Source organism: Nansenia antarctica (genome assembly GCF_963989245.1).
Source record: "Nansenia antarctica genome assembly, chromosome: 8".
Taxonomy (NCBI): domain Eukaryota; kingdom Metazoa; phylum Chordata; class Actinopteri; order Argentiniformes; family Microstomatidae; genus Nansenia; species Nansenia antarctica.
Window position 1 is genome coordinate 27,959,149 of NC_137678.1, and position 16,300 is coordinate 27,975,448.

General features: G+C 47.6%; 1 pseudogene across 1 annotated transcript in view; it reads right to left on the reverse strand.

Annotated features, from left to right (window-relative positions):
• Nucleotides 1-477: 477 nt before the first annotated feature.
• Nucleotides 478-16,300, reverse strand: part of LOC308163482 (cohesin subunit SA-1-like) — a 29,595-nt pseudogene continuing 13,772 nt past the window's right edge. The window contains exons 6-24 of the transcript in view: nt 16,029-16,237; nt 15,530-15,681; nt 15,218-15,312; nt 13,367-13,421; nt 10,789-10,866; nt 10,132-10,224; nt 9,061-9,261; nt 8,599-8,663; nt 8,012-8,099; nt 7,832-7,912; nt 5,916-5,951; nt 5,382-5,523; nt 4,023-4,114; nt 2,809-2,918; nt 2,198-2,317; nt 1,614-1,789; nt 983-1,115; nt 704-788; nt 478-528 (exon numbers count right to left, since the gene is read on the reverse strand). The product of the transcript in view is annotated as a cohesin subunit SA-1-like (transcript). The remainder of the gene's footprint in view (nt 529-703; nt 789-982; nt 1,116-1,613; nt 1,790-2,197; nt 2,318-2,808; nt 2,919-4,022; nt 4,115-5,381; nt 5,524-5,915; nt 5,952-7,831; nt 7,913-8,011; nt 8,100-8,598; nt 8,664-9,060; nt 9,262-10,131; nt 10,225-10,788; nt 10,867-13,366; nt 13,422-15,217; nt 15,313-15,529; nt 15,682-16,028; nt 16,238-16,300) is intronic.

Genomic DNA, 16,300 nt, shown 5'->3' on the forward strand with positions numbered 1-16,300 from the left:
GACTTCAAACCAGAAGGCGCGCGGCTCGCTGCTGTAGTACTGGCAGCTACAGAAGTTTAGCTATATGTGCACACTGCAATTTACAATACTTTGTAAACGATTGACATTGCATGGGTTTATAATCTTGGTGACAGTATGGCTGTAACTCGAGTAGTTATCTAGCTCCACTACTACAACCCCCACTACAATCCCCGTGTGCTCCTGGCGCCTCATTCTTTGTCTGATGTCGACGAGGGCCATTGCAACTTCCATGAACCACCACGTGTGTTAAATCATTCCCAAATAAGCAATGCTGATACACTGCATTAACTTAATAATAGTAAGGCACCTGTATTTTATTTAACATTAAAAACACAAAAACAACAACAACAACAACAAAAAGTCAAGTGCATCATTTAACCCTTCAACTGATAAGGAGTTATCAAGATGTTTTCACAGAACTGTGTTCTCCTTCAAATAGTACTGGCGTCCACTCTCTTACTCAAACCGCCCCTCTAGGTAACTGGTGGTGGATCGACGGGTGGATGGCTGAGGAGCAAAAGAGGGAAAGAACAAGAAAGGTGAGAGACCACAGGAATAGATAGTGGGGTGTAGACGTTTTGGGGTCAGAGCACTTTCCTTTTTTTGTTTAACTAGTATGAATAGATGTTGTTATTTGTCTTGTTGAAGTCCATGGTTGGATCTGAGTGGGCTGGGGAGTTACCAGTGTGATGGAGGTCTCTCTGTCAGAGTCATCGATCTCAGGCTCTTCCTCTACCTCATCCTCATCTTCCTCAATCATGGACAGCCTGGGAGACATAACATAAGGGTCGTTCAAACCTCAAGCACTTGTACTGTACCAGGAGAAGCCGTGCTCTTCTGGCTTCTTTGTCTCTCTCTCACACACTCACACTCACACTCACACTCACACTCACACTCACACTCACACTCACACACTCACACACTCACACTCACACTCACACTCACACACACTCACACACACGTGTGTTTGTGTTTCACTCCAGGCTTGGGCGCCCTTCTCTCCACGGTGGAGGTCAGGGTGGGGGTCGGCAGGGAGTGGATCCTGCCGCTGTCCTGCCACACCCCTCGTCCGCTTGCACTGGACGCTGCTGAGCCTGGAGAGAGAGAGAGAGGTCAAAGGTTAAACCTCCTAAATCCTTAGCAGCCACCTCCCCAGCCTTAATTAATCAGGCCCCTCTATCATTTAAACAAACCCTGGCCTACACCCTTTTCCCAAATAGTATGTACTTCTGTGATATTACGGAGACTGTATATATGTTTATGGAATGTCTTTTTTTTGGAACAAACCAAAACATTTAAAAGTGTGTGTGTATGAGTGTGTGTGTGTGTGTGTGTGTGTGTGTGTGTGTGAGTGTGAGTGTGAGTGTGAGTACGTGTGTGTGTGTGTGTGTGTGTGTGTGTGTATGTGTGTATGAGTGTGAGTGTGTGTGTGTGTGTGTGTGTGTGTGTGTAAATGTCTGTGTGAGTATGTGTGAGTATGTGTGTGTGTGAGTGTGTGAGTGTGTGTGTGAGTGTGTGTGTGTGAGTACGAGTGTGTGCGTGTGTGTGTGTGTGAGTGTGAGTGTGAGTATGTGTGTGTGTGTGTTACCCACCCCGGGGTGTGGTCCTCCTGTGCGTGGATGCAGGGGTGCTACGGGGGGACGGTGCTGGGCTCTCCTTCTCCTTCTCTCCTCCTCTGGACTTAGCAGGGCCCAGAGAGCGCTGGTACATACCCAGGGACGGCCAGGAGGGGGCAGCAGAGGGAAGCTCAGCTCTCAGGAAACGTGACCTGGAGAGGATAGAGAGAGGGAGGGACGAATGGATGTTTGGATGGATGGAGGAAAAAGAGTAAGAACAACCTACAAGTATTTATATATATTCATGTGACGTGTACTTACTACATATTGTGCGAGTTCCGGTGTGGAAGTTATTAGTGAGGGCAAAGGGGGGATGATTGATTGGGTGGTTATTTGAATATTTGTGTGAGTGTCTGTGTGCACAAACACACTATCATATATGTCATATGTCAAGTCATATGTATAGATGCTTGTGTGGATGAAGACGTGTGTTCATGTACGCCGGTGTGTGGGTGTGTGTGTGTGTGTGTGGTGTATGTGTGTTGTGTGTGGTGTATGCATGAGTGGTGTGTGTGTGTGTGTGTGTGTGTGTGTGTGTGTATGTGTGTGTTAAGACTCACAGTTGAATGCGGTCCTGAGGGAGGACTTTGAAGCTGAACTCGCTGAGGATCTCCAGGAAGGGCAGGTTCGGAGGCTCCTCCCCCTTCACCGCGTCGCGCAGCGCAAACCGGATACCGCTCCTGAGAACACATCAACAACCCAAACATGGTTCTACACAGACGTGGCACAAACTGCACCATGTTGCATAGGTTAGAAATAGAGAGAGAGAGAGAGAGAGAGAGAGAGAAAGAGAAAGAAACAAAGAGAGAGAGAGAGGCAGAGAGAAAGAGAGAGAGAGAGAGGCAGAGAAAGAGGCAAAGAGAGAGAGAGAGAAAAAGAGGCAGAGAGAGAAAGATGCAGAGAGAAAGATACAGAGAAAGAGAGAGATAGAAAGACAGACACAGAGAGAGAAATAGACAGAGAGAGAGAGACAGAGAAAGAGGCAAAGAGAGAGAGAGAGAGCGAGAGAGAGAGGCAGAGAGAGAAAGATGCAGAGAGAGAGACAGAGAGAAAGCGACAGACAGGGACGGAGAGAGATAGAGACACAAAGAGAGAGAGAGAGACAGACAGATAGAGACAGAGAGAGAGAGACAAAGGTGTGTGTGTGTGTGTGTGTGTGTGTGTTACTGACATATGCAGGGTAATCAGTGGCTTGCGGACACAGTGCAGGTCATTGCCGAAGCTCATAGCCAGTCTCTTGGCCAGCTCTCTGATCTCTCCTAACTCCTCACTACCACGCTCCTCCAGTAACGTGCAGTGAGGTCGTTGGCTGGGTAGGCAGTGAGCTATTTAAAAAAAAAACATGCGATTAACGCAGCAGCCAGACTTCAAATGGCATAGCGCATACTATAAAGGCAATCAATAGCCCTTATATCTTTTAACGCAGGCTCAAAACTCACTTCTTCAAGAAGTAGGCCTACTACCAGGATCCTCCCTGTTAAGCACCTACTGTATTTTTAGTTTGCTATTCTTCATTTTGCCTTACAAAAGCAGTACACTCCTACTCCTACGTTAAATGCAATTATTGTAAGTCGCTTTGAATAAAAGCGTCGGCTAAATGACTGTAATGTAATGTAGGCTAATATACTATACTATAAAGTCAATCACATAGCCCATATATACTATACTATCAAATAGCTGGTCAAAAATGTAATGTATTGTTCTCATTATGGGAAATGTAGAACCGCGGCGCGAACAGCAGAGGAATGCCGCTACGGCAAGCCAAACGCAAACTGTCAATCATGCTGTCAGAGGCAGCCTGCACGGTGCCTCAACGTCCATCAATGAAGACAATGTGAGAACAGACTACGCATGCGCAAACCTACGAAACTGTTGGTCTATCACTTCGCATAGCACAGAGGCACTGCTTCAGCCTCTCGCCAGCAATCAGCTCGCTTTGGGAGCAAACTCTCCTGGTGCCAGGGCATGCATTATATTTTTAAAACAACACATTTTACATCATTTATTTTTATTTTAACAACATTTTAACACATTAAAGTTAAGAATAATGAGTAAAATAAATAAAAAATAGATATTTTTTTGAGATAAAAAAATAATTAAAACTTAATTAAAAAAAACTTCTTTTTCTTTCTTAAATGCCTGGGTGAGGCACTGCCTACCCTGCCTCACCTGACTGCACGCCACTGCGCTCCTCTGGAGCCAGCGCAGCAAGCAGCTGAGGAAACACACACACACACACACACACCACACACACCACACCACACACACCCTATTAGTAGTCCACCCCTCATCACTTACACACAGTAATACAGAGGTATTGTTTATTTAAACACACGCGCACACACACGCACACACGCGCACACACACACACACACACACACACACCTGCTGCAGACTCAGACAGACGGTGCTGGCGCTCTCCGTGGGGCAGATGAGCCTGGTTTTGCTCAAGGTGTCCTTGATGATGTCACCGAAGTCTTTGTAGAACTGGAGAGAGACGTGACAGAATGAGTCGTCATCCTCCTCTCATTCTTCTGACCACTGTGTTTAATCAATCCTTTTCTCAACTTTCCATCCGTTTCTCACCCACTCTCTCTCTCTCTCTCTCTCTCTCTCTCCTCTGACTCATTCCGCCACCCCTTACTGATACTAAGAACAACTTCTCACCCCTCCTCCACCTTCTCACACACTTCTTCCTTCCAGTGCTATCTTTTTTGGTGATCTCTTCCTCCTCTCTCTCCTCCAGTTCTCCATCTTCCTTCACTCTAATCATCCTCTCTTCCATCCTCTTACTCTCTTCCCATTTCTCCTTCCTCTCTCCCCTACTTCATCCCCCTCTCTGCCTCCCTCCCATCATCTTCTCTTCTATCGTTCCCTCTGACCCATTTCTCTCTCCCCTCGGGCCTCATCCCCTCCTCCCTCAGGCCCTACCCTCTCCACCCTTCTGCCCTCATCCTCTCCTCCCTCCCTCCCTCCCTCCCTCTCTTCTCCACCTTGCTGTAGTATTTGAAAATGTCCGTGGCAGCGTTGAGGTCCAGGACTCCATAGATGACCAGTTTACAGAAGCCAGTCAACTGGTTTCTCCTCCGCTGGAGGCGACATTATGTTCAACTCCTCCGCTTCTTCCGAGAGAGGAGCCAAAAGAAGACATTATCCAGAGAGAGAGAGAGAGAGAGAGAGAAAAAGAGAGGGGGGCGGGCACAAAAAGAGGAATGAGATGTGAGATGTATATATATATAATGCGCTTTGAGTTGCATCCGTGTACGAAAGGCGCTATATAAATAAAGTTTCACTTCACTTCACTACATGTGGGAATACGGTACATGTGAGAAAACTAGGGTTAGGGTTAGGTGCTAGGGTGCTAGGGTTAGGGTTAGGTGCTAGAGTTAGGGTTAGGTGCTCGGGTGCTAGGGTTAGGGTGCTAGGGTTAGGGTTAGGTGCTCGGGTGCTAGGGTTAGGGTTAGGTGCTAGGGTTAGGGTTAGGTGCTAGGGTTAGGGTTAGACATGCCAGCATGTACCAAGTCTACGTTTTATGCTGACATGTCCCCGGGAAATGCCGACATAAACCGTATTCCCACATGTACCGTAACATATACACCGGTATATAATATATTTTTTACGTTTTTAAGGGGAGTCCCACTCATATTTTTCTTTTTACTGCAATAGAGACAGTAGAGATTGACAGGAAGGATGGGTGAGAGAGAGAGAGAGAGAATGTTGGTAATGTAACGTAATGTTCCCTACCGAGCAGCTCGTCATCCTCAGGCTCAGTGAAGACGTAGTCCAGGAGGAAGCCGGCCATCTCAGAGCGGAGGGAGTCGGAGGGGGGGTAGGCCATCGCCCCCACCCCCAGCAGCAGCAACAGGTCACACAGCACCACAAACGCCTGGGGAGATTACAATTACAGGAACATTCCCCCTGGAGTCACTATGGGCTGAGAATGGTGCCTTACTCAAGAGCCCACTAGTGTTTCAGGCGGGATTTTAACTCACAACCTTCCGATCACCAGTCCAACTCACTATCCACTAGACCACCACTACCCCGCGCATGCACACACACAGTCGAGTTCCACACATCATCCCCACACACCCACACTGGGTGACGACTGCTACCATACCAGACAGCTCTACCACCTTTTTTGGAGCAGCCTTACAAAAACAGCCCGTCGTTGTCATCCTTGTCAGATTGTTCCCCCCCCCTGCTCTCACCTGGTCTCTGACCTCACCTGGTCTCTGATCTCAGCCTGGCCCACTGACAGACAGCTCTGACACACCACACAGAACGAGTGGACTTCTTCAGACGCTTGAGCTCCACCTGGGAGTGTGTGGGTGTGAGGAAGAGAGGGGGAAAGAGAGGGGGAGAAGAGAGGGGGAAAGAGAGGGAAGAGAGGGAAGAGAGGGGAGAAGAGAGGGGGAAAGAGAGGGAAGAGAGGGAAGAGAGGGGGGGAAGAGAGGGGGGGAAGAGAGGGGGGAAGAGAGGGGGGAAGAGAGGGGGAAGAGAGGGGGGAGAGAGGGGAGAAGAGAGGGAGGAAGAGAGGGGGGAGAGAGGGGGAAGAGAGGGGGGAGAGAGGGGGAAGAGAGGGGGGAGAGAGGGGGGAGAGAGGGGGGAGAGAGGGGGAAGAGAGGGGGGAGAGAGGGGGAAGAGAGGGAGGAAGAGAGGGGGAAGAGAGGGGGGAGAGAGGGAGGAAGAGAGGGGGAAGAGAGGGAGGAAGAGAGGGGGGAGAGAGGGGGAAGAGAGGGGGGAAGAGAGGGGGAAGAGAGGGGGGAGAGAGGGGGAAGAGAGGGGGAAGAGAGGGGGAAGAGAGGGGGAAGAGAGGGGGAAGAGAGGGGGAAGAGAGTGACAGAGTGAGACACGAGAGTGGCAGGTTTCTGAATGACTAAACATAGTATTTAGGAGGGGGGGGATTTGTGTCTGTTTATGTTGGAGCTCTGCGCTATGTTGGCTAAACAGCCATGCCAGTTTGCCTCATCATCATAACTGACTGCATGTGTGTGTGTGTGTGTGTGTGTGTGTGTGTGTGTGTGTGTGTGTGTGTGTGTGTGATGATGTCCATAACTCGACGTGTATGTCCATCTGTGTGTGTGTGTGTGTGTGAGTGTGTGTGTGTGTGTGATCGTGTGTCCATATCTGTGTGAGTATGTGTGAGTGATGTGTGTCCATATCTGTGTGTGTGTGTGTGTGTGTGTGTGTGTGAGCGTGTGTCCATATCTGTGTGTGTGTGTGAGCGTGACGTGTGTCCATATCTGTGTGTGTGTGTGTGTGTGTGTGTGTGTGTGAGCGTGTGTCCATATCTGTGAGTGATGTGTGTCCATATCTGTGTGAGTATGTGTGAGTGATGTGTGTCCATATCTGTGTGAGTATGTGTCCAAATCTGTGTGTGTGTGTGTCCATATCTGTGTGTGTATGTGTGAGCGACGTGTGTCCATATCTGTGTGTGTATGTGTGAGCATGTGTCCATATCTGTGTGTGTATGTGTGAGCGACGTGTGTCCATATCTGTGTGAGCATGTGTCCATATCTGTGTGTGTATGTGTGAGCGACGTGTGTCCATATCTGTGTGAGTATGTGTCCAAATCTGTGTGTGTGTACTGTGGAAGCCTGACCGCGGCGCTGTGGACTCAGATGCTCTTGAACAGATTGCTGTGTTAATTGCATGCTGTCCTCACAGCTGGTGAGAGGCTTAAGCAGGCAGGCAGGCAGGCAGTGCCGTGGTGAAATATGGGCACTTTGGTGTGTGAATACAGTAGCACCATGTAATACATTTACATTTTTATCATTTAGGAAAAATGCTTTTTTATCTTTAGGTCTCCCTGGAGTAACTTAGGGCTAAGTGCCTTACTCAAGGGCACACTAATACCCAAGATCGGTGTTCCCAGGTGGGATTTGAACGCATGATCTTCAGATCACCATCAGTCCAACTAGCTATCCACTAAGCCACCGCCACCATAGGTACAGGGTGGCTACGTCTGTGTTAATAGGTTAGATGGACAGAGTTTGGTATTACTACAGTATGTAAATACGTAAATAAATAGGTAAATACGGCAGACAGGCAATGCCAGAGGAGTCAGGCACACACAGATATGGACACACGTCACTCACACATACACACACACACACACACAGATATGGATATGGACACACGCTCACTCACACACACACACACACACACACACACACACACACACACACACACACCTCGGTTGGTGTAGAGTTGGACACCCTCACTTTCTCCCAGGCCAGGTGGAAATATGCACACTTCAGGGCTGGGACCATCAGCTGAAACCAGATAGAATAAAGTTGTGTGTGACTGTGTGTGTGTATTATATACAGTGTCTGCCAGGAGAGATGCGAGGAAACACACACACACACACACACCTCCTTGTCGAATTCTCTAGACTCCACGCCGGTCTTTAGCAACTGAAAGCAGGGCTCAAACAGCTTCAACGCAGTCAGGTCCTTGGCACTGAAAACAGAAACACACATATCAGGGCCAACACACACACACACACACACAGACACACACACACACACACACACACACACACACACACACACACACACACGATCCAAACTCACATAGAATAATATGATTAGAAAAAGATGGGAGAGAACTGAAAGTAAATAAAAAGAAAATACTTTATGAAAATCACATCAAACAACACCTGTTCTGAAAAGGATTAAAGGCCTTTGCTTGGCCATTTCTTTTTTTGTGATCAAATGTTTCTTTATTTTCTTTTAAAACAAACATAATGACAAAACAAGACAACAAGGCCACATCCTGCAATCAACGCCCCCAACAGCCCATACAACCACACCACAACACACAAATTACAATATAGCTATCTAGGTATTAGGGACATACATTACAAGTCGGGACTGCTTGGCCATTTCTATTCAAAATATGTGTTAAAGGCATTTCATCAGTAGTATTTCATTTCACACACTAGTCGACACTCTCTTACCCGCTGAAGGCAGCGATCCTCTTCAGGGCGACCGCAGCACTGTACACATCATCTTCAGCAAAGCCCTGGGCACACACAGGAAACCTCATTACCCACAACACCTCAAAAGGCTCTCTCACATCTACACCTGGGGCGCACACAAGCCTCATCAGCTCAAGTTAAAGACTAGAGAGATGAACTGAATGAGACTCAAGTCAAGCGTGTGTGTGCGAGTGTGTGTGTGTGAGTGTGCGTGAGTGTGCGTGAGTGTGTGTGTGTCAGAGCGAATGCGGGTGTGTGTGAGTGTGAGAGCGTGTGTGTGTGTGTGTGTGAGAGTGTGTGTGTGAGTGCGAATGTGAGAGTGTGAGTGTGCGAATGTGAGAGTGTGAGTGTGTGTGTGAGTGCGTGCGTGTGTATGTGTGATTGCGTGCGAGTGTGTGTGTGTGTGTGTGTGCGTGTGAGTGTGTGAGTGTGTGTGTGTACCCGCAGCAGGTCGCTGAGATGGGAGCTGAAGCGCTCCATCAGGCTGTCCAGCAGCTGGCTGATCGCCAGGTCGGCGCGGGAGGAGAAGGTGTAGCTCTCTGCACACAGGGCACACGCCACACGGACACACGCCTCCAACACCCCAGAGTCCACGTGCTTCTCCACGATGCCACACAGCTGGGACAGGAGCAGGTCCAGAAACTGACAGAGAGAGAGAGAGAGAGAGAGAGAGAGAGAGAGAGAGAGAGAGAGAGAGAGAGAGAGAGAGGGGGAGAGAGAGGCAGAGGGGGAGAGAGAGGCAGAGGGGGAGAGAGAGAGAGGGAGAGGGAGAGAGAGAGGGGGAGAGACAGAGAGAGAGAGGGAGAGAGAGGGAGGGAGGGGGAGAGAGAGAAGGGGAGAGAGACAGAGGGGGAGAGAGAGAGAGAGGGGGGGGGAGAGAGAGAGAGAGTGAACGCTGATGGAAAAGAGAGAGTGAAGCTGGTGGAACCAGGACTGCAGAGTCACTCCCTATCTTCCGCCGTAGACTGAAGACCTCCATCTCTTCAGGCTACACCTTGACTGTCCCTCTACCCCCCCTGTACAGTTTCTCTACTATTAACATATATATTTATTTTACATTTAATATATATATTTTAAAGACCTTCCTTCTTCTAGCACTACGACTGCCAATGGCCCCTGGGCCCTGAGCATAGATGACCTTTTCCTGCCATGACTGATGGATAGATGATTCACTTCACTTACATACACAAATGTATTTGTTGTAAGCTTTGGATAAAGGTGTGTGTGTGTGTGTGTGTGTGTGTGTGTGTGTGTGTGTGTGTGTGTGTGTGTGTGTACCTGCAGCAGAAATATAATGTGATTGACAACAGGCGAAGAAGGGATGAATACAAGGAGGATAAAAGAGAAGAAAAGGTGGGGTAAGAAGGGTGAATATGATGAACGGAGTGGAGTATTTCAATCTTTTGCAGCCTCCTCTTTCTCCAATATTTGTACTGAGAGCAATAATATGACATTATAGCTATGGGCGTGTAAGCAGCGCTCTCATCTCCCTACTCATCTCCCTCCTCCTACCTTCTCCAGTCTGCCAGCGCTGCTGTAGGTGTCCAGGTCAAAGTACAGAGGGGCCTTGAGGAGGCTGGACACCTTCTCTGTGTCTGCTGAGTACTGTGTATGGGGGCGGAAGAGATAAACATATTGAAATCAAATAGTAACAGGGATGCAAACTGGTGATGGCCCAAAAAGGTGACAAAATAGTTTTTTGCCTGAAAACAAAGAACATTTATGAAAATCGTTGACCTATTTTGAGGTAAAAACGGCTAAAACGGCTAAAAGGTGACAGGTTTGTACCCCTGAGTAAGTTCAAACCATGAGCGCTGACATGTGTACGTGTGTGTGTGTGTGTGTGTGTGTAATGGACTGACTTATATAGCGCCTTATTCCAAAGCGCTTTACAATGGCCTCTCATTCACACACACATTCACACACCGATGACGGCAAGCTACCATGCAAGGCGCCGGCCCCGCTCATTGGGAGTTCAATTGGGGGTTCGGTGTCTTGCCCATGGACACCTCGACATGTGGCCAGCCGGGGTTCGAACCGGGTTCTACCTCCTGCGCCACAGCCGCTGTGTGTGTGTGTGTGTGTGTGTGTATGTGTGTGTATAGAACTCACAATATATGTAGAGTTAACAGTTGATAGACACTATAATGTGTTGTTAATGTTCACCACCTTGGCCAGAAGCTGGGGCAGCTTGGGGATGAAGTGAGTGGAAATGCGTCTTCTGTCCTGAGCTTGTGTCTTCTTATCCTTCTTGCCCAGGATCGAGGGCACACACACACACACACACACACACACACACAGACACACAGACACACAGACACACACACAGACACACAGACACAGACAAATATTCAAAGGCAAACAAAGCAAGAAAACATTCCTTGCATTAACACAAACATAAGAAAGCATGAAGATGTGCACAAGCAGAATGAAAAGCAACACACACACACACACACACACACACACACACACACACGTCCTCCTCCTCTCCTCAGACAGTACAGTAGTGTTCTCCTCTCTCACCCTCTTGCCCTGAGCTCTCCCAGGAGATGGGTGTCCTTCAGCTGCCTGTCTGACTGCACACATCATCAGCTCTATCAGACCCACCTCCTCCTCATCCTCCAGACCTAACACAGGGAGAGAGGGAGAGAGAGGTACAGAGAGAGAGATAGAGAGGTAGAGAGAGAAAGAGAGGTAGAGCGAGAGGTAGAGAGAGAGAGAGGTAGAGAGGTAGATAGAGAGGTAGAGAGAGAGAGAGGTAGAGAAAGGGAGGTAGAGAGAGGGAGATATAGAGAGGTAGAGAGAGAGAGAGAGGTAGCAAATATTTTCAAGTCAAGACTTTAAAAATCTTTTAAAAATTGCCTTTAAATGACAAAATGATTAAATTATCATTATATAATGATTAAATCACTTTGAGCTGCAACGCAGGAAATGTGCTATACAAATAAAAGTTATTATTATTATTATTAGAGAGAGAGAGAGAGAGAGAGAGAGAGAGAGAGAGAGAGAGAGGTAGAGAGAGAGAGAAGGGTGGGTGAGAGACAGAATTAGTCTAGTCACATTTTGGTTCTACTTCCCAGGTGGTTTGTGACGGTCATGGTTTGGTTCTACTCCCCAGGTGGTTTGTGAGTGACGATCAGGGGCGGCGCTAGGGGGTGGCTATTTGGGCTCAAGCCCCGGATGTTTTCTGAAAAGCCCCGAATGTTTTACTTTCCCCCCCCCCCCCCCCAAAAAAAAAAACTCTCGTGAGTAACGTGCAGTACCGGAGTCCAACAGAGAGGCAGCAGCTGCGCGACATTAGCCTGCGTACTGCGTAGCCTGCCCTGCCCTGAAGAAGAAGTGATCTCAATCAGTGCCTGACTTGCAAAATTGTAAGGATGGATATCCCAAAGTTGTTTTCAACAAAACAAGCGCCAAGAACTGTTGCAGCAGCAGTTTCAGCAGCTGACAACAATGACATCACCAGCAGTGATGACATAGATGATGTTTCAGGTTTGTGAATCTTATTAGAAAGGTGACTGACTCACTGACACTACTTTTCCGGTTTGCTAATGCTAGCTGGCTATCATAACATAACGTTATGTTATAATGAAAATGAAACATAGCAAGGTACTGTTACGGTACATGGTAAGAAATCAAACAAAGGATAATACTTGTACAAATAAAGTGAATAACAGGCTGATAGTCTTTGATATCTGCACTCTGGTTGACTGAGTAACAAGTGAAAAAGAATGATGTAACGTTAATGTTACAGCTAGTAAACATGGAGTTTTCGGCAAACGCGCGCACATTATATGTGCGCACATTATATGTGCGCACATTATATGTGCGCACATTATATTCTCCCTCTGGGCTAAGCCCCGGATATCCTACAATTCTAAATCCGCCTCTGGTGACGATCATGGAGCCCTGCCTACCTTGTCCCTGGCCCGGTTCCTGCAGCAGCAGGGATGTCATGGTCTCTCAGTCCCTAAGCTCCACCTCTGCCACGTCCCACAGACTGTCCACCAGATACGCACCTTGCTCATGGAACTGAGACGAGACAGAGAGAGAGAGGGAGAGAGAGAGAGAGAGAGAGAGAGGAAGAGACAGAGAGAGAGAGAGACAGAGAGAGAGCAAGTGTTCTTGTGAACATATAGCATCTAGTACAACAAAGTGCACATACAGTAGTACAACTATTATCTATAGGAGATTGTTTCTGCCTGCAGCAATAACACTGTACCAACTCCTCCTCCGATTGGCTCGGTCTGGGTGAAATCTTACCGTCTGTATATATATATATAAGGTTCCAAATGTCTATTGGTCTATCTTTATTTTTTATTTGTATCTATTTTATTTTTGCCTATTAATTCAATTGTTTTATTTTGTTGTTGTTGTCTTTGTGGTCTGAGCTGCTGTAATGCCTGAATTTCCTCTCAGGGATCAATGAAGTACCTATTGAAGTACCTTATTAAGTACTGTCTACCTATCTAACATCTAGTACAATACTGTACATTAATGTTCGTTTTACTGTGTTGCTTTGGCTGCTTTTATTCATGTCACTAAATTTAGTTTGAATCAAACTGGAGTGAGAGAGACGGAGAGAGAGATGGAGAGAGAGACAGAGAGAGAGAGATGGAGAGAGATGGAGAGAGAGACGGAGAGAGAGACGGAGAGAGAGACGGAGAGAGAGACGGAGAGAGACGGAGAGAGAGATGGAGAGAGAGATGGAGAGAGTGTGTTTGTGTGGTCAGAGTGCTTTCTTTACCTCACTCTGGATGTAGAAGGAGACCAGCAGGTTGAGGAAGTCTTTGGCCCCGTGACTGCACAGCCTGACACACGCATACACGCGCACACGCGCACACACACACACACACACACACACACACACACACACACACATTCCAATACACTGGAGATATTCAAACAGATACAAGAGATATCGATAGAGAATTGAAGGATGGAGTGATCATGATGTACTTGGTAGAGTATGGTGGCATGGTAGAGGTAGAGTAAAAGTATATATATTTACGAACAAGTAGAGAGGGATGGAGGGATGACTGAAGGAAGGTTGTAGAGAATACAGAGAGGTGTACTTGTGGTACAGGAAGGTTGTAGAGAATACAGAGAGGTGTACTTGTGGTACAGGAAGGTTGTAGAGAATACAGAGAGGTGTACTTGTGGTAGAGGAAGGTTCCAGCAGCTGACGCCAGGCCTCGGTGACAAGTAAACACCAGAGGGTACACATTGTTGCTCTCCTCATCTGTCAGCCCCTCCTCTGTCCCCCTACACACACACACACACACACACACACACACAACAGGTCAGCAGCCATGCTTGTACATACACACAAACAAACAACCAAGAAATTCCCATACCAGGACATATTTGCTTACGTTCACATGCACACACGCGCGCGCACACACTCACTGTTGGATGAGCAGCAGCAGCTGGATGGTTTTCATCGCCACGTCTGGGTCCTTGTCGCGCACCATGCTGAGCATCCTATTCTACACACACACACACACACACACACACACACACACACACACACACACACACACACAAGGGAAGGAGCAATTCCACTAAGCCCAAGAGTAAACCCAAACTTATCTCAGGCAACACATGGGGCTTAAAAGGTTTATGTGAAGCCATTTCTCATTTGCTTATGAAGAGATTACTAGTCACCCATTCTTGATAAATAATCAGAGAAAAATAATGAAAATTCAGAGAGAAAGAGAGAGACCCAGAGAAAGAGAGACACCCAAAGAGAGAGAGAGACCCAGAGAGAGAGAGAGAGAGAGAGAAAGACAGAGAAAGAAAGAGACCCAGAGAAAGAGAGAGACCCAGAGAGAGAGAGAGAAAAAGAGAGAGAGACCCAGAGAAAGAGAACAGCACAGAAAGAAAGTGTACATAAAGGTATTTTGAACGAGACATACTTTGAACTTGTTGGTGAACAGCTTCAGGCGCCCAATGAAGTCCTTCTCCTGGTAGAGACCCTGCAGGGCAAGCACACACTGCAGACGCACTGAGCTTTGCTGTAGGACACACACACACACACACGCGCGATCAGAAATAGGTCTACTGTCTAATAATAATAATAATCATAATAATAATAATAATAATACATTAGACTTATATAGCGCTTTTCTAAACACTCAAAGACGCTGAAAAGATCGAGTAGTAATAATAGAAAGAAACCAAAAATAAATAAAAGAAAGTATAGAGGTCTAATACATTTTTAGATTACTAAATCTAAATCTAAGTTTCTTTGTAGGACAATCTACTCTGCAATTACACCTAGATTTCGGGGCGGAGAAGCGGCGAACAAGCAACGCCAGCGTCCTCTCTCAACCGGCATTTTTTGAAAAGCTCAAATTTGTAAATAAACATCAATCATCGACCCCTGAAGAGTAGTTGGGCTTCTTCATCAGTGGATGTGTAAATGAACCTTACTAGGTCTAGGTCTACAGTATGTGTGAGGGGCGAGCCATAATGAACTTTATGAGCTAGCCTTTGTTTGAAAAAAGGGTTAGCTGTCAGTGTGTGTGTGTGTGTGTGTGTGTGTGTGTGTGTGTGTGTGTGTGTGTGTGTGTGTGTGTGTGTGTGTGTTGAAAGCCGGATCTCTGGCATGCGGTCCCGATAGCGGTGCACAAACACATCTTTGAAGGTACTGTTCATTATCGCCGACAGCTCCCCAATATGCTCCTGCAGCTACACACACACACACACACGCACGCACAGGCATACTCACACGTTGAGATTTTGGCATGTTAAGTCAAGAGGCGTTAACAAAATGTGTTTCCTTTACCTATATAATTGGCAAGAGGAGGCACAGAACAGAACAGATGGATTTTCACACTCAGCTCAAATGTCCCTAAAAAGGGATTCCCTATGACTGTGTGTCTGTGTGTGTGTGGGCGTATTGTACCTCTCTGATGGTCGCCTGTAGCTCCTCCAGCCTCTCCGAGGCCCTGTCCTCGGCCCTCTTGCTCTGCTCGACGTCGTAGCGGCGCTGGCTGGTCTTCATCTGGGTAGAGACCACCACCGCCACCTCCATCACCCCCGTCATCAGCTTCATCGCTGGGGGGTGAGGGGTGACATACTCATAACCATGCTCACACACCGCATATACTGTATGTGCTACTGTGTATGTGTGTGGCGAAAGAAGGTAAGTGAAAGTGTGTGTGTGTGTACACGTGTTCGTATAACATTAAAGTGTGTGTCTTTGCGGATATGTGTTGACATACAGTATACTGTATGTGCTACTGTATGTGTGTGGCGAAAGAAGGTGAGTGAAAGTGTGTGTATGTTCGTATGACACACTTCATTAAAGTGTGTGTGTGTGCGTGTGTTCGTATAACACACTTCATTAAAGTGTGTGTGTGTGTGTGTGTGTATGTGTGTATGTGTGTGCTCCTGAGGCTCACCGAGGAGGGTGCTGGTGTGCCTGAAGGCGCGGGCGGACCTGCGAGTCGGACAGCCCCGTGAGCAGAGCCAGCAGGGAGGAGAAGAGGTAGTCGTCGTACAGCAGGCTGTGCTGACAGGAGCGCACCAACACGCGCACAAACTCACACAGCCCGGCCCTGAAAGTCCTCCACTGGGGGTCAGGGGAACTCAGGGGGTATGGCACAGAGTCCTGACGGCAGACGAGCATACGACAGGCTGGTCAGATCGAGCATTGTGATCCGGCCGAGAAGAA